Raw genomic sequence first — 26798 nt, 5'->3', positions numbered from 1 at the left:
ATCTGCAAAGAGTGAGAGTTTCACTTCTTTGCAGATTTAGATGCCTTTTATTTCTTTTTGTTGTCTGATTGCTGAGGCTAGGACTTCTAGTACTATGTTGAATTGCAGTGGTGAGAATGGACAGCCTTGCCATGTTTCTGACCTTAGGGGAAAAGCTGTCAGTTTTTCCCCATTGAGAATGATATTTGCTGTGGGTCTTTCATAGATGAATTTGATGATATTGAGGTATGTCCTCTTTATCCCTACACTGTGAAGAGTTCTGATCAAGAAAGGACACTGTACTTTGTCAAATGTTCTTTCAGCATCTATTGAGAGTGTCATATAGTTCTTGTTCTTTCTTTTATTAATGTATTGTATCACATTGATTTGTGGTTTGAGCCAACTTGGTCATGGTGAATAATCCTTTTAATGTACTGTTGGATCCTATTGGCTAGCATTTTGGTGAGAATTTTTGCATCCATGTTCATCAGGGATATTGGTCTGTCATTCTGCTTTTTGATGGGGTCTTTGTCTGGTTTTGGGATCAAGGTAATGCTGGCCTCATAAAATGAGTTTGGAACTTTTCCTTCCACATCTATTTTTTGGAACAGTTTCAGGAGAATAGGTATTAATTCTTCTTTAAATGTTTGATAGAATTCCCCTGGGAAGCTGACTGGCCCTTGGCTTTTGTTTGTTGGGAGATTTTTAATCACTACTTCAATCTCCTTACTGGTTATGAGTCTGTTCAGGTTTTCTATTTCTTCCTGTTTCAGTTTTGGTAGTTTACACATCTCTAGGAATGCATCCATTTCTTCCAGACTGTCAAATTTGCTGGTATATAGTTGCTTATAATATGGTCTTATAATTGTTTGTATTTATTTGGTGTTGGTTGTGATCTCTCCTCTTTCATTCATTATTTTATTAATTTGGGTCCTTCCTCTTTTCTTTTTGATAAGTCTGGTCAGGAGTTTATCATATTATTCTTTCAAAGAACCAGCTCCTAGTTTCATTGATCTGTTCTACTGTTCTTTTGGTTTCTATTTCATTGATTTCTGCCCTGATCTTTATTATTTCTCTTCTCCTGCTGGGTTTAGGCTTTATTTGCTGTACTTTCTCCAGCTCCTTTACATGTAGGGTTAGGTTGTGTATTTGAGACCTTTCTTGTTTATTGAGAAAGGCTTGTATTGCTATATATAATCAGACCACCTTTGCTGCATCCCAAAGATTTTGAACAGTTGCGGGTTCATTTTCATTTGTTTTCATGAATTTTTTAAATTCTTCTTTATTTTTTGGTTGACCCATTCATTCTTTAGTGAGATGTTTTTTAGCCTCCATGTACTTGAGCTCTTTCCAACTTCCCTCTTGTTGTTGAGTTCTAGTTTTAAAGCATTGTGGTCTGAAAATATGCTGGGAATGATCCCAATCTTTTGGTACCAGCTGAGACCTGATTTGTGACCCAGGATGTGATCTATTCTGGAGAATGTTCCATGTGCACTAGAGAAGAATGTGTATTCTGTTCCTTTGGGAGGGAATGTTCTGAATATATATGTGGTGTCCATCTGGTCCAGTGTGTCATTTAAAGCCTTTACTTCCTTGTTGATCTTTTGATCTTTTGCTTAGATAATTTGTCCATTTCAGTGAGGGGGGTATTAAAGTCCCCTACTATTGTTGTGTTATTGTCAATTTATTTCTTTAACTTTGTTATTAATTGGTTTATATAATTGGCTGCTTCCATGTTAGGGGCATAGATATTTAAAATTGTTAGATCTTCTTGTTGGACAGACCTTTTAAGTATGATATAGTGTCCTTCCTCATCTCTTATTATAGTCTTTGGCTTAAAATCTAATTTTTCTGATACAAGGATTGTCACCCCAGCTTTCTTTTGATGTCCGTTAGCATGGTAAATTGTTTTCCACCCCCTCACTTTAAATCTGGAGGTTTCTTTGGGTCTAAAATGGGTTTCTTGCAGACAGTATATTGATGGGTCTTGTTCTTTAATCCATTCTGATACCCTGTGTCTTTTGATTGGGCCATTTACCCCTTTTACATTGAATATATTTCATATATTGAAAGATACGAATATAGTGCCATTGTATTGCCTGTAAGGAGACTGTTACTGTATATTGTTTCTGTTTCTTTCTGGTCTGTCACTTTTAGGCTCTTTCTTTGCTTGGAGGACCCCTTTCAATATTTCCTATAGGGCTGGTTTGGTGTTTGCAAATTCTTTTAGTTTTTGCTTGTCCTGGAAGCTTTTTATTTCTCCTTCTATCTTCAGTGACAGCTTAGCTGGATATAATATTCTTGGCTGCATTTTTTTCTTGTTTAGTGCTCTGAATATATCATGCCAGTCCTTTCTGGCCTGCCAGGTCTCTGTGGATAGGTCTGCTGCCAATTTCTACCATTTGACCATTGTAGGTTACACACCTCCTGTCCCGAGCTGCTTTCAGGATTTTCTCTTTTTCTCTGAGACTTGTGAATTTTACTATTAGATGATGGGGTGTTGACCTATTTTATTGATTTTGAGGGTGATTCTCTGTGCCTCCTGGATTTTGATGCTTGTTTCCTTCCCCAAATTAGTTCTCTGCTATAATTTGCTCCAATACACCTTCTGCCCCCCCCTTTCTTCTTCTTCTGGGATCCCAATTATTCTAATATTGTTTCATCTTATGGTATCACTTATCTCTCAAATTCTTCTCTATCACTAATTCTTTCTTCTGCCTCATTTATCCTAGCAGAAAGAGCCTCCATTTTTTATTGCACCTCATTAATAGCTTTTTTATTTCAACTTGGTTAAATTTTAGTTCTTTTATTTCTCCAGAAAGGGATTCTCTAGTATCTTCTTTGCCTTTTTCAAGCCCAGCTAGCATCTTAAAACTGTCATTCTGAGCTCTAGTTCTGACATCTTACTAATGACCATATTGACTAGGTTCCTAGTAGCTGGTACTGCCTCTTGTTCTTTTTTCTTTTTTCTTTCTTTCTTTTTTTTTTTTTTTTTTGAGCTGAGTTTCTCTGCATTGTTCATTTTGTCCAGAGAAGAATAGATGAATGAGAGAACAAAATGCTAAGAGGGTAACAATGATCCCAGAAAAATACATACTAACAATATTAGAAGAGACCCAAAACCAGGGGGAGAAAAAGGAAAAAAAAAAGTATATGATTAGACTGGTGAATAGAACAGAGCCACACACTTGATTTTGGGTGTATTTTGGTTTGTTAGAAGAAACTGCCTCCCAAAATTTTAAAGAAATAAAGAAAAAAGAAAATATATATGTGTATATATATGTACATATACATGTATATATACACACACACATACCTATACCCATACATACATATATGTATATATAGGTAAGCGCAATGAAGGGATGGACTATGACTGTAAAGATGAAAATTTAAAAAGATTTTAAAAAAGGAATTGACAAGATAAGAAGTTGTTTGAAAAAAGAAAGAAAAAAAAAGGAGAGAATGTGATCAGGCTGCAGACTAGAAAAAGCCATATGCTAGATTTAGGGCATATTTTGGTCTGTTAGAAGAAACTGTATCCCAAGATTTTAAAGAAAGAAAAACTTATTTGTAGACAAAAAATAAGGTTAAATACAATGAAGGGATAGAATATGACTCTAACAATGAAAACCCAGAAAGATCTTTAAAAAGGTATTTATAAGATAAAATAGTTAAAATAGGTAAAGATAGGAAAGAAAAAATTTTTAAAAATTGACAACAATAATGAAAATTAAAAGAATTTAACTTTGAAAGACTAAAGAATCATGGGGGAAAAGAGCCGTGAATTCTATGTGCTGTATTCTCTTATCTCTGGAGTTTTGCAGTTCGCATTGATCAGTAAACTTGGTCTTGGCTGGATGTTCTTGCTGATCTTCTGCAGGAGGGGCCTGTTGCCCTGAATCTCAAATGTCTTTGCCGGAGGCAAAATTGCACCGCCCTTGCCATCGGCCAGGTTAAGTAATCTGTTCCGGTTCGCTCTCAGAGCTTTTGTTCCCTGTACGCTTTCCGTAGAGCTCTGCAGGATGGGAATAAAGATGGCGGCCTCTCAGTCTCTGCCTGGAGGAGCTGAGAGCTCGGGGCCCCACTCCTCAGTGCACCCTCAGAGACAAGCGCTCAATCACTCCTGTCTCCCTGGTCTCCAACAGCACTCCGTGCTCACCCGGCCTGTGACTGAGCATTTCTATCTCTGGCGCACGCCCCGTTTGGAGTCTCCAAACCCAGCAGATGCCTGCGTGCTGTTTCTCCCAGAGCAGGAAGGTGAGTCTTCCCGGATCTGCCACTTGATGGGGTCCCTGCTCAAATAGCACTTGCCGACTGTACTGGGGACCATGGTTTATGGCATCCCTGAGCTGAGAGCCAAGCTCCTCGGCTCTGTCTCTGCAGCTGGCTTCCCCACTTCGATACCTGGGAGCTCTGCCACACGCAGGCACCCCCGGTCTTTCTGTGACCCCGCAGGACCTGAGACCACACAGTCCCTGTGATGGCTCCACCCCCGCTTAGCCTCTGGAGCGATGTACCTCTGTGGAGCAGACTTCTAAAAGTTAGGATTTTGTGCTCCGCTGCTTGCCGGGAGCCGGCCCCTCCCCCCGCGGTCTATCTTCCTGAGGCCTTGGATTCACTTCTCCGCACGTTCCTACCTTCCGGAAAGTGGTCGGTTTTCTGTTCCTAGAACTGCTGGTCTTTTTTTCTTCGATCTCCTGTTGAGTTTGTAGGTGTTCTGAATGGCTTGATAACGATCTAGCTGAATGGCTGGGACCAGGTGAAATTTAGGTCTCCTACTTCTCTGCCATCTTCCCTATTCCTCTTCTTTTTGCCTTTTTTTTTTTTTAAAGACTATTTATTTATTTGTCAGAGAGAGAGAGAAAGCACACAGCAGGGGAGCAGGAGGGGGAGGGAGAAGCATGTTCTCCACTGAGCAGGGGCCCCAATGTGGGGCTCAATCCCAGGATCCTGGCATTCATGACCTGAGCCGAAGGCAGATGCTTAACCCACTGAGCCACTCAGGCATACCTGGGGCTTTTAGTTCTTGAGCTCAATACCAGGCATTCTGCCTACTTTATACCAGGAACCTGGAAGGTAGCTATTTCTATTAACTCCCCTTCATAAGTAAGAAAACCAAGGCCAAGCGAAGTTAAGTAACTCTCCTGAGATCACACAGTAACAGAATGCAGAGTCTTGATTCAAAGTCAGATCTGTCCCCAAAGCCCAGGCTACCTCCCCCCACACCGGACTGCAGCTCATAGCAATCAGATAAAAAAGGCTGATAGTCCCACCTCAGGGACTTCTGGTCTTGCTTCCTCAGTTTGCTAAATTAAACTTCAAGGTCTTACCTGGGGCCCTGCAGAATAAATTTTGCAGTTTGCAAGCATAGCCCTCAATTTGGTTTGACCGCCAGGCCAACCGCCTTATTCACAGGCGGGTGGTAACGAAAGGATAATTAGGTTCATGGTGGCTGTGGCTCAGGCTGGAGGGAGAGAGGGATGTAGCCCCCCTGGATGGCTACAGCAGAGCGGGCCGGAAGGAAATCTGGGGAGGTGGAGAGGGAAACCATAGGGCTAGAGAAAAGGGAGGAAGACTGGGGACAGGTGGGGAGGAAGGTTTCTGAGGCTTTTGCAGGGTAAAATGGAAAGGCCACACAATGGATGAACAGATGCCAAACATCTCTGTTTTCAGGAGGAAGGAGGACATGGAAAGAAGTCATCGGACCCCAAACAATTCTCAAGTACACCCTATATCCTGAGACAGTCTAAAAAATAAAGACGAAACAACCTGCTACACACACAGTGGAGGTAGGAAATTTCATGGTAAACCCAGAGGAATTCATTTACTCCAAACTGCTTTAGGATGGGACAGGGCAGCTAGCAAAGTGCTGGCTTCTCTGGCTTTGTCACAGCCTGGGTGTGCAGAGCTGCAGTGGGGGAAAAGGGTGTCACACTCGGGTGTGTGGTTTGTGTAGGGGTGGGAGGGTTCCTCGTGACTGAGACTCATCCTATCATCTCTGGGCACCCCCTCTACAGCCTCCAGCCAGGGCTGGCCCTTGTCATACAGTGTGTGAAGCTGTGATTCTTACAAGATATCAGGACAGAGGTGGTGACTGGGGATGGGGGGAAAGGGGAGGACGGTTTGCCAGTGGGTCATTTGGGACATGAATTTTATCTTCCACTGACCTTTGTGCTTTGAGGACTTCTGGGATCTCTAGATGGATGATTTTCTCAAGGGGTTCATACCAACCTCCAAGACATCCTACCCAAACACAAATTAGCTTTAATTCTAATTCACTCCAATTTAAAACATGAATATGTGCCATCTGGCATTTTTATAAATGAGAGGAAATACCGCAGAAGCAAGTACTGAAAATTCCAAGGTTCCCAAGAACTCTGGGAAGGCACGAGTTTAGGGTTACAAGGATTCTGGAAAATTTTTTACTGGGATATGTACTTCTAGTGTTTTTCTGATCACTGCTGGCTACGGAACAACGATGCAGAAGAGAAGCATTTCCGGACTCTGTGCTCATGTGGCCAGCTGCCAGCAAAGTTCTCCTCTTCCTCTTCCAGGGCGAGCAGAACACGGGCTGTGACTACCCTCCCAGGGTGCTCGGGGGCCCCAGATTTCCAGCCTCTCTCTATCTGCCAAACACTTAAATGTATTTCATTTCATTTCAATTTCAAATGTAATGTCTTTAATATGCATTTGTTTAAATCAGACCTTTGATTAAGAGAACCAGAATTGGAAAAAGGAAAATCATTTTCATATCTAAAGAAACGTTGGAGAAAAGAGGTGATAAAGAAACAAGACAAAACCATGAAGAAGCTTATATGATATGGCTCTCCAAAGTGCCTTGGCCAAAACACTAGTCTGGGACCAAATACAACTGGAAATTCTGACAAACTGGGGACAAATCTGGAGACTCTGATAAAAGTCGGTGAGTCCCAGTGCTCACGAGCATGCTGAAGGCTCTGACAAATCCTTCAGTGAGGAAAGCTGGCAATGTATATTGAACCTGGCATTTCCCAGACTGACCTGAGAGCTGGTATTTCCTGCAAAATTGCATTTTACTGTATGGCAAGGAGTAAAGGTGAAAAAAAAAAAAACCCATAATAGCTGGGCATGATTGAAACCTTAGAAAAAAAGTCTAGCAGCATTGGGATGTATATTATGCATGGTTTAATTCTGTATAATGTTTGGGCCCCATAGAGAGCAAGGGCAGAAATATTTTCCTAGGACAGGACCATCGGAAGGGTGCCTTCTTCTACACAAGACTAGAAGCAAGCCACAATGGAACAAATAGAACCAAACAGAAGAGATGAAATCAAACAGTTCAAGGCTTATAGGAAAGGAATGAAGGTGTACCGAAACAAGTGTCTTGTACGACACTCAAGTGGTTCACCTGATGCCAGCTCTAGTACTAGATACAAACCCACCCGTGTTAACGTTGTGTCCAGGTTTGAAAGGGACAACTATATTTTTTTGGTTCATTTTTAATTTTTTTTTATTTTTTTAAAGACTTTATTTATTTGAGAGAGAAAGACAGAGAAAGCATGAGCAGGGGGAGAAGCAGAAGGAGGAGCAGGCTCCCCGCTGAGCAGAGACCCCCCCCCCCGCCCTCCCCAACACGGGGCTGGATTCCAGGACCGTGGGATCATGACCTGAGCTGAAGGCAGAGGCTTAACCAACCGACCCATCCAGGTGCCCCTGAAAGGCAAAAATTCTTACTTGTTTCTAAAATAGAGGAGTTTTGACAGAAACATAGAGGAGAACATCGAATAAGGATGGAGGCTGAGAGGGGAGTGATGCAGCCACAACTTAAGGGACACCCAGAGCCACCAGAGGATGGAAGAGTCAAGGAAGTCTCCTCCCCTGGAGCCTTCGAAGGGAGCCTGTCCCTGCTGACGCTTCGATTTTGGATCTTCAGCCTCCAGAACCGTGAGAGTGTAAATTTCAACTGCTTTAAGACCAAAAGAAAATTATACTTGAAGCTTTTCTTTGGAGGATCAAAGTTCATTCATTCACTCACTCATCTGTTCTTTCAATGTGATTGATTCAGTGCCTCTATGTGCCAGTCGGAGCTGAGGCTGCGAAGTGAACAAGCCAGGATCTTCCTCGCGCCAGTTCTCACTCCGGACAGAAGAGCGATGGCAGCGTAGAGCCACAGGCCGCCACTCTGGGATCTTTCATAATGGGATGACTGGGGCTGCCGGACTGAACTCAGAATGGAGCCGCCCTGTAGCTTATCTGTTTTGATCTCAACGGCAACTAGACGGTGTTTTCTCAGCCACTGAAGCAAACCGGCAGATGGTTGTATGATGGTTTATAAAACCAAACATTAACTACTGGGCTTGGCAATCTATCTCTTTTCCTGAAGGCTCTGGAAGCAGATATCAGACAACACTTTGGAAGATGCTGAAAACATTAAAAGATGAAATGTGGAAACTCGGAATCCGGCCCTGGCACCGTCCCACCGTGTAACTTCCGTCAAAGCGCAACATGGAGATCGTTCGGGGGTCTCACAGGAGCACTGGGCAGAATGGGGGGATTTCAATTGCTCCTTCTATAAGTGGCAAAATAGAAAGTGACTCACAAAACCTCTTTCTGGAGATAAAGGGTTTCTATCCAGTCCCATGTTGGGCAATGATTTGCGGAATTTGGCCCCTTTCACCAAGAGAATGTGTAGTCTCCTTGTTCCTGCACACATTTTAATGTTGCCTGCATTTTAGTCTATGAAGCTTCTGTCTCTGATACAAATGCTATCCGTCATAAAGGGATAATTGCAGTCATGGGGAAGGCACTTATGTCTTTAGTAATCACACCCACATCGCTTGGCCTAATCCTCTAAAATAAGCTAATCCTGGGGCACCTGGGGGGCTCAGTCTGTTAAGCGTCTGTCTTTGGCTCAGGTCATGATCCAGGAGTCCCGGGAACAAGTCCCGCCTCCGGCTTTCTGCTCAGTGGGGAGCCTGTTTCTCCCACTCGCTTTGCCCTTCCCCCACTGCTCGTGTTCTCTCTCTCTCCTATGCTCTCTCTCTCAAGAAAATAAACAAAATCGCTAAAAAAAAACAACAAGCTATTCTTAGACCATAAAACTCTCTAACTGTGCATATTACCCTAGAGACACTCACAAACAACGAGTAACAGCCTGAGAGTCACCAAAGGCATCTCACTGTTCAGCTGTCACCAGCATCCCCTGAGATCTCAGTTTCAAAGATTGCCTCTTGGTGGCGCTGCCATGGACATGTGGGAGCTGGACAGCCTGCCTGTTCTGAAGGAACCAGGCTGAAGTTTCCATTCTGGGTCTAGTAAGTAGATAGGGACAAATCCCGTCCACAGAGCCCTGGCAGGCTGCTCTGCGAGTGTGGAACAAACACCACCCACCACGCTTGCCTTCCCCAGACAGCCTGTTCCTCATCCTCCTGGGTTCAACTGAAGTTTCACAAGTTCAGAAAGGTCCCCTCACGCGCCCACAGCCCAGCTCGTCTAGAGCCTTCCTGTTGGATTTCTTCAGAGCTGTTTTCGCCATCTGTTATCATTTCCATGTCGATCTCTTGTCTTGTTTGTAGTCTGTCTCTGGGTCGGCTTGTGGAGGAACCTAAACAAAGACAGGAATCGTAGGATCTGCACTCGGGTTTAGGAGATCCAACCTGGTAGCAGTGTGTGAAGCTGATCGCAGGGCTGAGAGACGGCCTGAGTAGACCAGAGAAAGGATGACGTCAGCTGTCTGGTGAGGGGGGCCGCAGTAAGAGGCAGCCTGAAGGAAATAAGGAAAGGGAAGGAGGTGAGAAGGCCATCAGTGAAAAAAGTATATATATATATATAAAAGGAATGGTATGTGGATGAGAGAAGTTAATTTGGTTTTAGAAATTTTGCTCTTGAGATGCCGGTGTGCCGTCCAGGTGGTGTTGTCCACCTGGATATGCAGGTCAAGAGGTATGGATCAAAGAGCTGGGTATATGGCCGTAGTAGTTGAAACAGTGGAGAAGAGTGTTAACGGAGAGAGTGCTGAAAAGCAGGAATTAGCTAACAATCTCTGAGCACGGACATTGTACCAAACACTATGCTAGTGTGAGGGCCTAGAAAACACCAACATTTGCAAGATTAAACAAGAAGGCAGAGAGCTGGGAACAGCAATCAACAAGGGCAGATAGCAAATCTGCCCGCTCTTCCTCACTCTACCCACTGCAGACATCACTAGTCGATCGTGACAATTTTCTCAGAATCCTTCCCAACACCATGCTCCAGGAAGCAACACTAATTAATCAGATTTGGCTCTTAAGAGAAAAACTCTTTGTCATTTTGGTGCCACGGAAGCCAAGAGAAGAGAGACCTGTACAGAGGAGAAGGTAGGTGGGAGCCATTTTTTTATGCTAGGGACACAGAAGAGAATAAAGCCTGAAAAAAGCCAGCTGGGCTAAGTAAACAGAAAGTCTCATGGACCTGTAGAAGAGCAGCAGGACTGTGGTCAGAGTGTAGGATTCAAGCAGATGCTGGCATTCCTGTCTTCTCTCTGTTTAAGGGCGCACTATGCTTGGAGCCAGCAAGTTTAGACTGTAGCTGGCAAGTTCCTAGTAACCCACGATGATGCTTTATCTCAAGAAATAAAAATAATTAGATTTTGAGAAGCAGTTAACAATTACATTTGCTCTCTGTGGATAAAATTCCACTTAATTTTCTGAACCCATCTTAAGAGTACAATAAGCACCTTTTCTCTAATATGTATTAAACAGGTCATATGCAGTAAGCATTTTGTTTCCATATTCCACAATTGCATTTGGGAGCCATTAGAAAAGCTTTAAAGAAAATCCCCAAATGCAAGTGACTGCCGGTGTTGGAAAAGCATATATCAACAATATCTTCTGCTTTCCATATCTATGACATTTGCCATAAAACACATAGGACAAAACCAGGGATGGCCTGGAAATGGAGACTGTGAGGGATTCGATCCCAGGAATCATCCCGGCTTTGGCTCTGGCTTGGGTTTGACCTCGGGCAAGCTGGTTAACTCTGTAGTCCTTTGTTTCTTCATCTGGAAGATGAGAGTCCTGGCCATGGGCACTCTAGTGCAGAGAAAGTCTATGATTCATCTGTGGCCAACCCACCTTTACCCCGCAGGGGAGTCCTCATGAATAATTTATATATACCAGTAGGTCAGCTCTGCCTAGAATCAAGTTTCCTCTACTTGTTTGCTTCCAGAGGATTTAAAACTCTGTGTCCCCTGCCATCTAACGAACGATATGCCCAAAGTCTGTAGAGGTCAGAGTTGATGACATCCAAGGGGCTTTCAAAGTCCATCAGTTCCAGGAAGGGACCCATCAATATTAATTAAGTGCTGGCAGATCTCGGGATTCCTTAGTTATTCTAAAAAATGCGTGAGCTCACTCATCGTGTGCCCATGAGGAATTTGGATATACCTGTGGATCTGGTTACTGTATCAGTTGGACCACATCCAACAGCCACAACACTCTGCTTCCTGAATTTCAAGTGTGCTCATACTGACATTCTGATGAATACCTAAAGAATTAAGTGAGCTCCTAGCCAAAACCATTACAGTCATTGGGTAAACTGGGAAAAGGGGAACACACGATTGCAGTGTCATTATTAACCCTGAGTGATAAATTAGCCACCAGGGCTTCCTGCTGGTTCATGCCTTCCTCTGAATGTTATACAGTGAAGAGCAGAGAAGGGACCCAGAGAGGGGGGAGGGGGAAACATCTGGAATCCATCCAGAGATGAGCATCCCTCAGAGCTCATATTTTTGCCTCAGGGATGGGTGAGCTCTCAGCTCTTTGGTCCCTGGGCTTGTCTTCTGCTTCTCTGCTTTCTTTTTCATTCTTGTCTCCAAGATCTGCTTCCTCTGTCCGTCCATCAAAGGCTGATATTCCTCAGGATTCTGTCTTTGTTCTTCCTATATAGCTAGAGTATTTTCCCTTTCAAAGCTCGCTCATTTTTCTGGACTTAAAAAAATGCCTCTGTTGGGGCTCCTGGGTGGCTCAGTCAGTTGGGTGTCTGCTTCGGCTCAGGTCATGAGGCTGGGGTCCTGGGATCAAGTTCTGCGTCAGGCTCCCTGCTCAGTGGGGAGTCTGTTTCTCCCTCTCTCTCTCCCTGTCAAATAAATAAATAAAAATCTTAAAAAACATGCTTCTGTTGCTGATGAGACCAGCACATCCTCCTGGTCCCTGAGCACCCCCGCTGGGAGCACAAAGAGGGGGGTGGGGAGAGCACGAGTCCACCTGCCTTTCAGCCACTTGCAGTCTAATGCTCTGTGAGGGACACCATCAGCCAACCTGTTCTCCGAGCTAGAGACCCGGATGCACTTCGGACTTCTTCCCTCTCCCCCTAGCAGGTGGTCACATCTCTTCTGACTTCCCTTTTCCTTGCTGTCACCTTCTCTCTATCTCACCCTCTGCTGCCTTCCCTTGGGGCTTTGATCGTCTCTCACCTCAACTCTTTCCACAGCATTAATTCATGTTGCCAACCCCACCTGCCCTCTCCACTGCAGCCAGAATGATCTTTCTCGAGTGAAAATCAGATCATGGGTTTGTTTGTTTGTTTTTTGGTTTTTGGGGTTTTTGGCCATGTCCTTTCTTGGCCGTATAAGCCGAGTCCTTTATTCCCACCTCCGGAACTTCTGGCTTCTTCCTGTGGCTGTTTCAAGCCCCTCCACCTCCTCCACCTCCACCCTTGCCTGGATAGCCTCTTCCTCTGTCTGTCTGGTGGGCTGTTATTCGAGCTTCAAGACCCAAGGCAAGTTGTACCCTCTCTGTGAAGACAACCTTGACCCAAGCCCACCACCCTCTTCTCCACAGGCCATACTGCGCTTTGCGCTTGCCTCCAGCTCTTACTGGCCTTCAGTTGGGGGCCGTCGCAGGGAGACAGAGGCTGGGACTGCGATCATCCGAGGACTCATTCGCACGTCTGGCGTCTGGGCTGGAACGTCTGTAACAGCTGCGGCTGCTCAGGGGGCGTCTCTCTCTTTCTGCGCTTCTCAATGTCAGAATAGCCTGACTTCTTCCATGGCAGCTCAGAGATCCAAAGGTGCATGGAGGGAGAGAAGGAGAGGGGGAAAGAGAGGGCCAGAAGCCATTTAGCCTTTTCTGACCCACCCTCAGAAGTCTTGCAACACTGTGTTGGTCCAGGCCATCCCTAAGGCCCGCCCGGGGACAGAGGACAGGACATAGACTCTACCTCTTGATGGGAGAGTGGCAAGCTTCTGGAAGAGCATGAGGGTCTGGAAATACTGTTGTGAGCATTTTTGGAAAATAACCATCTGTCACACTTTCTTCATTAACGAGGTTTCATCTTACTGTGAGTTCTCAGTTATTATCATCCACTCACCAAGCGCCCTAGTCAATAATATCCCGACACATCTGTGACAGATGGACTTTGATGATGGAAAAGGCCATCCAGAGCCACCATGAGGCATCCAAGCACCTGCTGAACCACCATAGGGCCTGAGATTTTTTCAGTCACCCATGGATGATATCCACGAGGAACTAAAGGAACTGGGGAGGCATTTGGGTTCCCAGTCTGTTCGGCCACAAACTAGCTTTGTGGCCTTGGGCAGCCTGTAGGTCATTGGATCTTCATATCAAGACCAGGGGCTGATCTAAATCCCGCATCCGTTCTGGGGTTGGACTGGTATAAACCTGATTCTGCCAAGTCCCACAGTTACCATAGAGATGTCTTCCACTGCGGGGCTCTTAACCTGGCTTGTTTGTGGCCATCTCCTCTTGGTAGAAACCCAAGGAACCACACATCTACCAGCCATAGACACCTGGTCTAGGCAGAAGTGGAGAGAAATCATCCCGAGGCAGGGGAGTCACTGGAGGGGGACGAGTATGCAGAGAGAAGAAACAGAACAGACAGAGAAAAGGCAGCCTGATTAAAAGGTTGTTGAGGTTGGCATTGGCTCAGCGTGACCAGGGCCGGTGACCTCGGCTTGTCTCCCTGGTAAAGAGAAGGAAATTTTAATAAACCTTGCTTTAGCTTGCACCTCTCTCTCTCTCCCCTCCCCAAAACAGCTGTTTCCCCACTTCTAGGTTACAATATTTAACATAAATACACAAGGTTTGCTAGGCCAATTTATCCCACGGAGTGGACCCTCGGGTGGTTGGAATTAAATCAGAATTTTTGTTACTGACTTGGCTTGAGTGGATACTTGGCCATCTGGCTGAAACGAGAGGCATATTTTTCTGTCGTGCAAGTGAATACTAATAATAAAGCTGAAGAATTAAACATCAACTTTGCATAAGAACCTGGGTGGTTCAGAATTTTAGGGAAAAGAAGTAGCCTGTTCATTGTCACTTAAAGCAGCGGTCGTGTGTGTTCTTTTTGCTGGACACATACAAATGGCCAGGAAAATAACTGTTTAGAGAAAGGATCTGATGAAAATAGTCTGAGAAGAGTGACATCAGTCTCTACCAAGACAGTCTTGCAGCTTCTGTGGGTTTTGCTCAGTACCGCTGACAAGCCTCCCATCCCATTTCCCCCTAGGGATTATTCATTTCAAACCGTATATATTGGGTGCTTTCCAGTAGGTGCTGTACTGGGGACACAGCCTCTAAGAAAACGTTCTCCCCCACCAAATTTATTGTGTCCCTTAAAGTGATACATGTATATTAAAGGAAATTTGGGGGAAAAATCTAATATAACTGCTGGTAGCATTTTGATGGAGTTTCTTCCTGGGCACATAAAATATGTATGGGGTTGTAATAATGCTGAATATAAAACATTTTATTCTGCTTTTTCCAAATGAGGCCATTTTATTAACGCTGGCAGCTAGGATGCAACAAGGCAGAGGGAAGAGTTTCTCGGAACGTTCCAGAGTCCGGAGCCCGCTGATAAATCAGGGCAAATGAGGGCCTTGAGTGTTTCGAGAAATCACCTTAAGGGTTTTATTTGTTTGTTATTCTAAGATGTTCACCACCCTTTCCTCCCTCATTCCCCACAACACAAACCCACTGCAGTATTGTCCAGGGGGCAATGAGCTAAAGATGTGCTAACAATTCAGTCTGACACCCCTCCCCCCCCCAACTGTTAGACAGTTTCTCCTTCCTTCCTTCCTTCCTTCCTTCCTTCCTTCCTTCCTTCCTTCTTTTAAACTATAGACACAGTTTCTAAGGAGTCAGCTGCTAAGCTAGCTCTCCACCTCGTCCTGAGGACACAGGTGGTCTTGCTGGGTTACAGGCCAAGAGCCCCCACCACTGGAGGTGCTGCCTTTCCCTCTCTCTCCCTTTTCTTTTTAAAGTCTCTGGTGCTGCCGGGGGAGTGGTGATTCTTTGAGGCTCTAGTTCTGCTCCATTATATAATTCAGGATTGCCTGATGGAGTGTTACATCAGATGCTGAAGAAGCTCTTCTCGCTCTATTCAGATACCAGTTGTCAGCACAAAAAATAATAAAAGCCTACAAACAATTCTTTTCTGGGGGGTAGTAGGGGACCCAGTCCAAAACCTTAAAACAACGCCAGCTTGCAGCAGTGTTCAGAGCCTGTGAGGACACGCCCCCAACGCCTCCGCGGAGAGTGGGTCTTCCTCGGTAACTCTCATTTGATTTACCTGGGCACCAGGTGGGCGCAGCTTGGAGATTGTGCAGTCTGGGATACCTCTACACAGGAAGCAAATAAATGAATAAGACAGAGCTTGGCGCAAGCTTTTTGGGAGGGTCCCAGGCAACTGAGAGACCACTTCTCTTGACTTTCTTAAATTCCCACGAACCCGCCCCTGGCTGTCACCTGCACAGTCCTGCCCTATGCAGGATGGCCTCCCGGTCTCCAAGTGTCCCCAAGTCAGAGGGGTCAGGATGGAGCAGGAGAACACTGGCCCCCCGGATCGGCTGGTATTTTCAAAATGAACATAAGCAAAATGCAAGGAGGAGTTAGAGAAAATAAAAATGATGTGAACATTGTCAGGATTCCACGGTGAACTGAGTCCGCAGAGAGGAGTGGGAGCGCCAAAGGAATTTCCATACTAGTCCCGAAACCACTTAAATGGCACAAGCGACATTATGGCCCCAGAGCTCATCCAGCTTTTTGTGAGTCTTGTCTCCTGGGCTTCCTGCTCCCATATGACGAGTATCCCCTGAGGAGCTGAACTGGTCTTGCCCTTCTCTGATACCACTACTGATTCCTGTCCTGTCCAAGCTCAGAACATTTAGGGAGTCCAAACTCACAGAGGTTCTTTCCCCAGGGGTTTTAAATGTATTAAATGGGGGGGAGGGAGGTAAACATAGTAAGGTGTTTATAATGGTGCCCAGAACCTCATTAGTACTGTGTGTTCCTCATTATTATTACTAATAGTCCAAGGGCGACTGACCTCAGTGATTAAGAAAAAGGGCTTTCAAAGGAAATCCAGATTCATCCAGCAGCCCCGAGTTCCCTTTCTCACACAGCGAGAATTGTGCTTTTACAGGGCGATCCACAGAAGGTGCAGAGCCCAGGGGCTGGCCCCATTTAGTAACACACATAACGAGTCAACAAATGTGGTCAGGAGTGGCGGTGGGGGTCTTTTGGAGAGGCTCTGTGCTTGCCTACATAATCTAGGGTCCGTTCTACTATGGCAATTCCTACAGGGCTTTCCTCACCATACTATATTGAGATTTCCTCTCTGAGACTATCAGGCATCTTCTAAATCTAATAAGACACATTGTAGCAGTTACTGAGCTCCTACTCAGTTCAAGGCTGTGGGCTAGGGACAGGTAAGGCACGTGAGATCACCGTAGCAAGATCGAAATTACTGTCTCCGTAGTAAGTCCCCAGCACTACGTGATGTGCTTTAGGTTCATTTTATGCTCAGAGTAGTCTTTAAGGTAGAAATGATTAACCCTATCATAAAAAAGGGAAACACAATCAAAATCTGTTCCTGTTTTCATTTTCTTTGTTTTGTTTTTTAATTCCACCTATAAGTGAAAAAATACTGTGTCTATCTTTGTCTGACTTACTTCACTTAGCATATATACCTTCTAGGTCCATCAGTGTTGTTGCAAATGGCAAGATCTCATTTTATTTTATATAGTATAGTACTATTCCACTATATAGATGTAATATCTTCTTTATCCATTCATCTATTGATGTACATTTAGGTGGCTTTACTTTGATATCTTGGTTATCGTAAATATTGCTGCAATGAACATAGAGGTACATATATCTCTTTAAATTGATGTTTTCATTGTCTATGGATAAATATCCAGAAATGCAATTGTTGCATTATATGTTAGTTCTATTTTTAGCTTTTTGTTTTCCATACTGTTTTCCATAGTGACTGCACCAGTTTACATTCCCACCAACAGTTTGTGAAGGTTCCCTTTTCTCTGCATCTTTGCCAATGCTTGTTATTTTTTGGCTTTTTGGTAATTCCTGTCTGACAGGTGTGAGGGGACATCTCATTGTGCTTTTGATTTGCATGTCCATGATGATGAGTGATGCTGAGCATCTTTTCATGTGTCTCTTTGTCATCTGTATGTCTTCTTTGGAAGAATGTCTATTCTAGTCCTCTGCCCATTTTTCAATAACATTGTTTTTTTTTTTAATATTAACTTGTATAAGTTCTTTATACATTTTGAATATTAGCCTCTTACTGACTGTATGATTTACACATATCTTCTTCCATTCAGTGGGTTGCCTATTCATTGTATTGATTTTTTCCTTCACTGTGCAGAAGCTTTTTAGTTTGATGTAATTCCCTTTGTTTATTTTAGCTTGTGTTGGCCTAGCCTTGAAGAAACTGGTCCATAAAAATATTGCTAGAAGCTTACTGTGTGTTTTCTTCTAGGAGGTTTGTGGTTTCAGATCTTACATTCAAGTCTTTGATCCATTTTGAAATTAATTTTGTAAACTATGTAAGATAATGGTCCAGTTTCATTCTTTTTTTTTTTTTTAAAGAGTTTATTTATTTATTTATTTATTTGAGAGAGAGGGTGAGCAAGAGAGAGACAGCACGAGCAAGGATAGGGGCAGAGGGAAAGGGAGAAACAGACTCTCCCATTGAGCAGGGAGCCTGATTCAGGGCTTAATCCCAGGACCACAAGGTCATGACCCAAGCTGAAGGCAGATGCCCAACTGACTGAACCATCCAAGCACCACTCCTTTTTTAGATTTTTTTTTTTTTTTTTTGGAGAGAGAGCATGAGGAGGGGGGCACAAGGGTAGAGCAAATCTTAAGCAGGCTGCACATCCAGCAGAGCCTAATGTGGGGCTAAATCTCATGACCCTGAGATCATGACCTGAGCAGAAACCAAGAGTTGAACACGTAACCAACTGAGCCACCCAGGCGCCCCAGGGCTACTTTCATTCTTTTGCATGTGGCTGTCTAGTATTCCCAACACCATTTATTGAAGAGTCTGTCTTTTCCCCCATTGTGTATTTCTGCCTCTTTTGTCATAGATTAATTGACCATATATACTTGAGTTTATTTTGGGGCCCTCTGTTTTATTCTGTTGATCTATGTGTCTGCTTTTTTTGACAGTATCATACTGTTTTGAATGCTATAGCTTTGTAGTATAGTTTGATACCGACAGACAGATACCTTCAGCTTTGTTCATTTTTCTCAACGTGGCTTTGGCTATTTTGGGTCATTTATGGCTCCATGAAAATTTTAGGATTCTTTATTCTATGTAATTCATTGAAAAATGCCACAGGTATTTTGATGGGGATTGCATTGAATCTGTAGGCTGTTTTGGATAGTATGGACATTTTAATAATATTAATTCTTCCAATCCATGAGCATGGTATATTTTTCCATTTATTTATTTATGTCATCTTCAATTTCTTTCATCAACATCTTTCTAGCTTTCAGGGTATAGTTCTTTCACCTCTTTGGTTAAGTTTATTTCTAGGTATTTTATTCTTTATGATGCAATTGTAAATGGGATTGTTTTCTTAGTTTCTCTTTCTGATAGTTCATTATTAGTGTATAGAAACACAACAAATTTATATATGTTAATTTTGTATCCTGCAAATTTACTGAATTAATTTATTAGTTCTGATAGTTCTGTGTGTGTGTGTAGTATTATATATAGTATTATGTCATCTGCAATAGTGACAGTTTTACTTCTTCCCTTTTAACTTAGGTGCCTTTCAATTTTTTTTCTTGTCTAATTGCAGTGGCCAGGACTGCCAATGTTATGTGAGTAAAAGTGGTGAGAGTGGCACCCTTGTCTTATTCCTGATCTTAGAGGAAAAGCTTAGAGCTTTTCACCATTGAATGTGATGTTAGCTGTAAGTTTGTCATATATGGGCTTTATTATGTTGAGATATGATTTTTGTATACCCACTCTGTTGAGAGTTTTTATCATAAATGGATGTTAAATTTTACCAAGTGCTTTTTCTGGATCCATTGAGATAATCATATGATTTTTCTGATTTTGGTTTTTTTTTTTTTTTTTTAGTACTAATTCATCTTCATCATTTTTTTAAAGCAAAGTTATAATTACTCAGAATCATAGTTCTGCAGGTAATGAGAGTGATTTCCATTTCCCTTATATTTCTACAATGTAATGTCATGAGTATTTTAAATGTAGTAAATGCATACAACCATTAAGGATCATTTTTAGCAATGGCAATTATTACTGATTGAAAATATACTAGCACAGTCTATACAATAATGCCAAATTTTTAGGTCTATGTAATCCCAGGGAATTCAAAAGACTTCTGCTCATTTGAGAGATGTGATTGTCATGCTGAGCAGTGTTGAACTTTCCCCAAAGTGGTATCAGCAGGGACAGAAGGTTGTCACAGTTTTATAATGTCCTGCTCCATTAAAGGTGATAATGCAGGATCATAAAGGGGAAAACTAGTGGGGATTATGATGATTCTTTTTAGATTAAGAATTAAAGTCACATTTATTTTGGAAATATTTCTCTGCCTCTTCCACAGGAAACTTGTTGGATTATAAATTACCTAATACATTTTGCATGTCCCTGAGTTTTGGCTAATGTACCAGTCTGTTTACGAGAACATCTATTTACATGATATAAATCTGCTCTGAGCACAGCTCGGAGCCCAGACACCCTGGTTTGGAATTACTGCTGTTGTCCAAAACAACATCTGGGAGCAGGTTTCCAAAGGGCTGCATCTGACTGTTTTCATCCTCTGCTTTGGACAGAGAGGCTGCAAATGTGAAGCCCAGTGCTTGGTGCTGGCCTAGCCTACGGTCAGATTTTCATTTTCTTTCTTTCTCTTTAATCCCACTATAGTTAACATATACTGTTATATTCATTTCAGGTGTACAATATATCAGATTTTCAACCAAGAAATGCTAGGGAAATGCAGATGAATCACAACTTAATAGAAAGGTTAGAGTACAGATACTCTAACCTTTCTGTAGTAATAATAGCAACTTTGTCTTATTTTTCCACTAAGGAGTGTGAGTTTTAGACATTCCTAAAAGCTAAAGAAACACATGGCAGTAATGATAGTCTGTGAATCAGGGTGGGATCATGTAGTTCTTTGAAGGATCTCACTTTAATTTTCATTTCAATTTGTACTGTAATAATAAATGCTGGCCTTCACATAGAAAACTGATATAAGATAAGTGTTCAAAGTACTGTTCAATTTGTTTTAACAGGTGTGTGTGTGTGTGTGTGTGTGTGTGTGTGTGTGTGTGTGATGGGTCAGCCCCAATATAGCTTATCAGGAGTAGGTATATGGTGCTTTCTGTTTGTTTTCTTTATCTTTTCCTTTACCTTGTAAGAGTTGCACGTCTGCGTAATGAGTGGACCTGTCTGAAATATTGGACAGACCAGAAAGGGAAGCAGAGGAGTAAAATGTAGAGTCTCTTATGAGCGAGGTAATTTGGTAAGTTGCCTCAGCTCTCAGAGCCTCGGTTTAAGATCTGTAGAATAGGGATGTAGACTGGGTGGCTCAGTCGGTTAAGCACCTGGTTCTTGATTTCAGCTGAGGTCATGATCTCAAGGTCGTGAGATTGAGCCCCGAATTGGGCTCTGCACTTGGCAGAGTCTGCTTCTCTCCCTCTCCCTCTGCCCTTCCTGCATACTGTCTCTCTCTCTCTCAAATAAATAAGTGAATCTTTAAAAAAAAAAAAAAAGAATAGGGATGCAGGTTATCAGGAAGATTAAAATGTCAGACACCTAGGGCAGTGTTGATCACTATTAACATGCGGACAGGAGCACGTGGCCATCACCACCGCAGGACAAGGCTGGGAATAGGTTCTTGGCCCCATTTGGTGGCTCCCATTGTTGCCTTGTATTGCCCAAACAGAGCTGGTGAGCTGGGCTCTCTTACCTAGTTACCACCTGTTAAGACTGTGAGGAGGTCGTAGAAACCCCCAAACCTACTTGGGGCTCAGCTTTCTTAATACTAAAATGAGGGGAAGGAACAGGAGACGGTTCACCCTCCTTTTGGAGACAAATTTGTTTGAGTCTAGAAATAAATGTCAGGAGATAAAAAATGGGATCCTGCTTCCTCACCTGTGGGGTTGAGAAGAGATAATGACATAGCACTTAACACTTTGGCCAATGCGGCTGCCTTTTCTCCAACCGGTTTTCTTCCCCTCTCTGGTTTTGACCTTTTGATATTGAGCAGTCAGGAAGTTGATCAATGGTGCACTTGGATGGCTTGTTTTGTCAATATAAGGTGCTAAAGAGCCACTTCTCCTTTTCCTGTAAACAGGCCTTTCCTTATGAGCCCAAAGGGGGCTGCAGAAAGTAATGTGTTCTCTGTCAACACACACACACACACACACACACACACACACACACACAGAGTCATGACACACTTTGAAGCCCACGAAAGAAGACGACTTGCAGAGTGACCACACGAGGCGCTGTAACTTATGCCTCTTTCCTGGTTAACATTCAAATTCTATTTCACACTTATTGTCTTTAGTGACACTCCAGGGGCTTACACAAAACCTCAGGAGGGTGACCTTTCCAGTACTTTGTCCTGAGTGCCTACGCTGGCTGAGCTGCCCCTGCCTGGCCTTTCTAGGAATGGAAGGCAAGCATTCTAAGTATAATTCCATTGTTTTAACAGTTAAGAGTGTGTGCTTGTGTGTGTTTCCAGTAACAGTAAGTGGGGAGGAAGTAACTCACCTTGATTTCATCCTAGGATGAAGGTGATTTACTCATGATTTCAGGAAGCAGAAAACCCTTTGTCTATTTTTCTCCTCTGTCCATGGACAGCGTTGCCACCTGATAGGACATTTCAGTTGCCATGGTGTCTAAATAGCTTTTGCTCCAACTCTGTCCCATCCACTTGTGGATGCAGGAAAGCCGGTTCGTATCCCTTGAGAGCCTCCTGGCCCAATGCCCCACTTTCAGTCTGCCTTTCGACCATGTGAGTCTGACGGCAGTCTCCCTGCAGTGCCGTGAGGTGCGGAGATGCCACAATCTTTTCTTGTCACCTGCTGCCATGTCGAATGGGAACTTGTGTGTTTGAAGTGAGGGTCTGGAAGGGAATGTTATTTTCCCTAACACCAAAAAAAAAAAAAAAAAATGCATCTGAGTATTCCTAAGCACGTAGAGGTAAATGTGAGGATGAATATTAATGTAAATACTGTGTTTCTGATCAAGTAGACAAATAAGGGCAAGGAAAGAAAAGTTGTGGGAGCTTTCCATGTAATCACCATTTTTAAAACCCAAAAGCTGTTTGGGAAAAAAAAATATAAAAGGCAAGACTCAACTGCCTTACTTCAAATCCTTCATTTGAGCTGGAAAAATCAATGGTAAAATTTTCCAGTAATCTTAAATCAACCTCCTTAATAAAACTCTTAAATCCAAAATGTCCCCCCGCCCGCCCGTGACTGTAGAATTTACAATAAGACCTTTTATTACAATTATGAACATAGAATACTGGCAAGTATCTTATATTTGGCAAGCAACACTGTAATACTGTCCTCAAGAATTCTCTTATTAAAATGCACACACGCACTCATACTTAGGATTTATTGGTCTTTTGTCTTGTTGCATTAAGTTCTTAAGCTGATTTTTGATATTACTCCTGTGGTATTTTAAAGCTTTCGTGCTTAAACTGCACATTCTTCTCCAAGCACAGATATTTCAAGATGAAATAGACAACATTTTATAGAATTTCAAAGAGATACGCTGGCTAAGTGATGAATGAATGTATTTGCTGCGTAACAGAGCAATAAAATGGGCCAAGATTTTTCTCCTGCAACCAGATTTTTTTTTTTAACACTTCAATAACATATTTTAATATTTTCTCCTCTTTGGGATAGGGTATAGGAAACAGGCTATATTCTCCCCTTATTTCTCTTGCCTGAGGGTCAGGGTGACCCCTGGACACAAGCAGGGTGGTGAGCCCTGGCTATTTTGCCCCTCTGTGCCCTTGCCTGTCTGCTGGCTTCCGTATTCCCGTACTTGCGAGGAAAGCTCAGCAGGTTCCTTGAAGTTCTTCCTCTCCTTTTTGTTCTATTTCCTTCCTTTCGCCTTCCATTCAGTTGTGACCTTGAAATCTCCGCGTTATTTTTCCTCATCCATTGACCAGTTGACAAGTCTGCAGTGTTTCCGGAGGGAATCTGCTGACTTGGTGGGACCAGCTCTCAGGGAGGTGACTGCGGTGGCGCATTAAATCACTACATATAGTAGGGGAGGAGACAGGTGTCAGAAAACACTGACTAGGCCTAGAATCGTTGGCTATTAAGTATTAGCATTTTTAGAACTGCGGCGAGAATGTGGAGTGGGAACCCACTCTGCACTCTCTGGCAGTCTTGGGGTGGGGAGCTCTCTGTTGATTGTTTTGCTGTTAAGACCCTTGGAAAAAGGAAGATTAGTCCATGCTTTCCCTGGTGCAGCAAAATCAGATCAATATTGGCTTGAACCCCTACTCCAGACCACACGTGAAATGGGGAGCAGGGGAGGCTGCTGGAGAGCATTCGCTATGGGTGGGAGAGCTTTACAAAGCAAGTGGACACCACAGTGGAATTTCTAGCACAAGATGGCCTGTGATCGATGATCTGGTAAATGCTTTAGACCTTGATAGACCCTTTGAGTCAGTGTGAGCAAGGACAGGGCAGGAGCTGGGACTCGACGACAGGGAGGATTTAGATGGCGAGGAGCAGCACCGGCGCCTGGGTGGCTCAGTGGGGTAAGCATCTACCTTTGGCTCCGTTCATGTTTCCGGGGTCCTGGGATCGAGTCCTGCATGGGGCTCCCCGCTCAGCGGGGAACCTGCTTCTCCTTCGGCCCTCCTCCTGACTTATGCTTTCTCCCTTTCTCTCTCCCCTCAACCCTGTTCCCTCAGAAAAATAAATAAATAAAATCCTAAAAAAAACAAAACAAAACAAAAGGAAGTAGCAGCAGCAAAGTGGGAAGCGCCCCACCCAGGAGTTAGGAGGCCTGGCTTTTCTGCCTGTGCTCTCCAGCTTCCCGTGTGGCACAGGGCAAGCTCCATCGCCTTCCCGAATTTTCATTGCCTCAACATGGATGGAGCCCTTAGAGGACTCATCCATTCCAGACACTGGGTTTAGCACCATGCTACAACCATGGGGAGCATAAATGAGATTTATGCCTTCCAAGAAGGTAGTCTTCTTGGGCTGGGGGGAGTCCTAAGTCATCAGGAATTCACAGTACTGAGAGTTAAGTTCTGTAACAGGGAAGTGAAAGGGGCCATGAGGAAGAATATCAAGGAGCAGAAGCTTTCCAGAAGATATTGCCTTTGAGCTGAAATTGAGAGGTAAGTAGAAGTGAGCTGGCAAAGGCAGATGGGGCAAGGTTTCTCTGAGCAAAGGGGCAACATTCCTGCTTGACTGCAACATAAAGTTTGAAATGGTAGAGCTCTGATCCTCTGTAATGTCAGGAAGTTCCAGAAAGTTCTACCAGGAACGTTATGTGTTACTAACCAGTTGTGTGACCTTGAGCAACTTTTTCTACCTCACAAAACCTTGTTTCTTAATCTGTAAAATGGGAGAATAACGGCATGGATTATATGAGATATTATGTGGATTATATGAGATGATGTATGTCAAGTCCTTAGCACAGCACCTGGAAGGTAGTAAATGCCTGATAAACATGAATCACTGAATTATCATTCTTATTACATCTTCCCAGCCTCAGGGACCCTGTGAGTCACCACCAGGGCCAGCACACACCTGCCCCACTCACTGTGGCTCTCTGTGAGGAGCTGCAGGTCTCCACGATGCCAGCTTTCTAAGAAATTGCCGTGGGATTAATTTGTGGGCCATTGTTTGCACTGGCTTAGCTTTTCTCCATATTTCTAGGTTACGCTTTAGGTCCATTTCTCCCTACTACTTTCCCACATATCCCTGTACCTAGGCATTTGCCATGTGGAATCCAGATAAAATATTGGTATATTTAGTTCTATCTGTATGAATAATACGGCTTTCTGTCTCCATGATTTTGATACAATGACCAGCAGATGATCAGGATTTCTCGGAAGCCTTGGGAAACTAATATACTTCCTGCTGCTTAAAATTATTTTGGTCATGGCATTTCCCCCTGACACTAAAGGTAGAGCCATATCCCTATCTATCTTTCTCCTGGGTACAAACCTCACTCTCAGGTCTGAAAGCTTAGTGTAGCCTTCAAACGTGTCCCTCTAATTCTTTTATAGCAGACGTAATTTCCAAGATGGCCCCACCAGAGAGATGAAACCCTTGGAAAACCTACTTTCTTCTGTAGAATATGTATTTGCCAAAAATGTGGCAGAGCTTTTAATCGAGTATATGATCTTTAAAGAACTGCCCATTTACGCTAAGTTTGGGCACTTTGGAGAATCGGAGCTTTTTAAAAACGTATGGACCCTCATGGACATATTCCATTCTTTCCGCATCTCCAGTCCTCTCTCTCCCTGCCTCCCCCACCAGCCTCCCATCTTGAAGGCTTAGTTCTTCCTTTACTCTCTGTCGAACCAGGATCCAGCAGCCGCAGATCTGTGAAATGTTGCAATAGCAAAGGGATTTACAATTGTCTGTGCTTTTCATCAGTGACTTGAATAACATTCATTTAGAATGATGGGCTCTGCTTCAGTAATGCAGATCTGAAGGAAGTGGGGATTGAAACAGCCTGATTTATCTGAGGCCATGCGAGTTAGTCTAGAATTCGGATGTACATGGAATTTCTTTAAACACAGACTGCGTGGTTTTGATACAGTCCCCACTTTCTCCTCCACCCACACCACCGCCTTCTAAATGACTTTGGTTAGACACAATCTATTAATCCTTCAACAAGGAGAAAGGAAAGCAGTGGAAAATCTGGCAGAGTGCATCGTATACGAATCGATGCTTAAACTATTGGAGTGGAAGGCATGTACAAATATAAGAAAACCCCACTTTTCAACAAATAGTGCTGATTGAGCTTTGCAAAGAAATGTTTCTTATTTTTCTTCTTTGTTGTAAATTGAAATCAAGGTGCTTAAGATATTGGGTTGAACTACTGAAATAAAGAGAGGTATTAAAATAAAGAGAATAAATAAATAACATTGAGCAAGGAATCATTGCCACAGGTGGTGCTGTTAACACTCTTACTTGTGGGGTTCCTGGGTGGCTCAGTGGGTTAAAGCCTCTGCCTTTGGCTCAGGTCATGATCCCAGGGTCTTGGGATCAAGCCCTGCTTCGGTCTCTCTGCTCAGCAGGGAGCCTTCTCTCCCCTGCCCCCTCTCTGCCTGCCTCTGTGCCTACTTGTGATCTCTGTCAAGTAAATAAATAAAATCTTTAAAAACAAACAAACAAACAACACTCTTACTTGCAACTGAGCCTGCAGAAGTCAGGTTAAAAGCCAATGAGGGGTGGTTCTGCTAGGACATGTCCTCATGGGTGGTGGGCAGGAGGCAATAGGGCTGGAAGCTTCATCAGGCACAAAACAACCAGGGCCCCCCAACTCATAGTCACAGCTAA

At 43.5% G+C, this 26798-nt stretch overlaps 1 long non-coding RNA gene across 1 annotated transcript in view; it reads left to right on the top strand.

The window, feature by feature from the left end:
* Window positions 1-3992: 3992 nt before the first annotated feature.
* LOC308338835 overlaps window positions 3993-26798 on the top strand; it is a 48049-nt gene continuing 25243 nt past the window's right edge. The window contains exons 1-2 of the long non-coding RNA XR_013966439.1: window positions 3993-4239; window positions 5656-5771. This is a non-coding gene — a long non-coding RNA (uncharacterized lncRNA). The remainder of the gene's footprint in view (window positions 4240-5655; window positions 5772-26798) is intronic.

The sequence above is a fragment of the Martes martes genome (assembly GCF_963455335.1).
Source record: "Martes martes genome assembly, chromosome: 2".
NCBI lineage: Eukaryota > Metazoa > Chordata > Mammalia > Carnivora > Mustelidae > Martes > Martes martes.
This window is presented reverse-complemented; position numbering and strand designations above follow the sequence as displayed.